The sequence below is a fragment of the Hordeum vulgare genome, chromosome 3H (genome assembly GCF_904849725.1).
Source record: "Hordeum vulgare subsp. vulgare chromosome 3H, MorexV3_pseudomolecules_assembly, whole genome shotgun sequence".
Classification (NCBI taxonomy): domain Eukaryota; kingdom Viridiplantae; phylum Streptophyta; class Magnoliopsida; order Poales; family Poaceae; genus Hordeum; species Hordeum vulgare.
In genome coordinates, this window is record NC_058520.1 from 238,020,257 (window position 1) to 238,021,455 (window position 1,199).

Sequence of the window (1,199 nt, forward strand, 5' to 3'; positions counted from 1 at the left end):
CTAATAAGAAGCATAGGAATTTGAAGACCAGAATACTCGCACACTGTATTAGAACCAAAATTTAATTGCGGAAATTATCAAAGCATGAATAATCGGAACATAGGACAAAACAAGATATGAACACATTTAACAATCAATTCGCAGACCAAGCGAAATAAATTGCTTATATTGCACAAATTTGAAGTAGGTTAAATTAGGTGACAGGTAACCTAGATCAGAGGAGGAAAGCATGGCCGTCTCCTGCAATCTGCCGCGCACGCTGCCGATTCCGAATAGAGCCGACACACAAGGTGAATAAACCCATTGAAAAGGGACGTGTGCTGATCCTCATGGTTGCTAATCCTCCCACCCATGTAATGAATCTGTAGGCCGCGTGAACCACACCGGCGGCCACCTTGCTGAATATGGGGGCACCGCGCCGCACCGCTAGGGAGACCTGTCGTATCCTATTGAGTTGATGAAGAAGAACTAGGAGGCGCAGGGTGGAAAAATTGAAAATGTGTTGTGAATCGGGAGATCGGCGGCTTGGTGCATGACAGGAGCCATGTAGACGGAGAATAGCTCAAATAATTAGCCTGTGCATGACAGGAGCCATGTAGACGGAGAATAGCTCAAATAATTAGCCATGTAGACGGAGAATAGCTCAAATAATTGAGGACCAAGCGAAATAAATTGCTTATATTGCACAAATTTGAAGTAGGCTAAATTAGGTGACAGGTAACCTAGATCAGAGGAGGAAAGCATGGCCGTTTCCTGCAATCTGCCGCGCACACTGCCGATTCCGAATAGAGCCGACACACAAGGTGAATAAACCCATTGAAAAGGGACAGCGCTGATCCTCATGGTTGCTAATCCTCCCACCCATGTAATGAATCTGCAGGCCACGTGAACCACACCGGCGGCCACCTTGCTGAATATGGGGGCACCGCGCCGTATCCTATTGAGTTGATGAAGAAGAACTAGGAGGCGCGGGGTGGAAGAATTGAAAATGCGTTGTGAATCGGGAGATCGGCGGCTTGGTGCATGACAGGAGCCATGTAGACGGAGAAGAATAGCTCAAATAATTAGCCATGTAGACGGAGAATAGCTCAAATAATTGGGGAACGACATTTACGGAGATATGCTGGGAGCTCTCGGCCGTGTGATACAAAATAATCAACGATGTTGCTTCGTCTGACGAGTGAAATGTATCAGGCTTA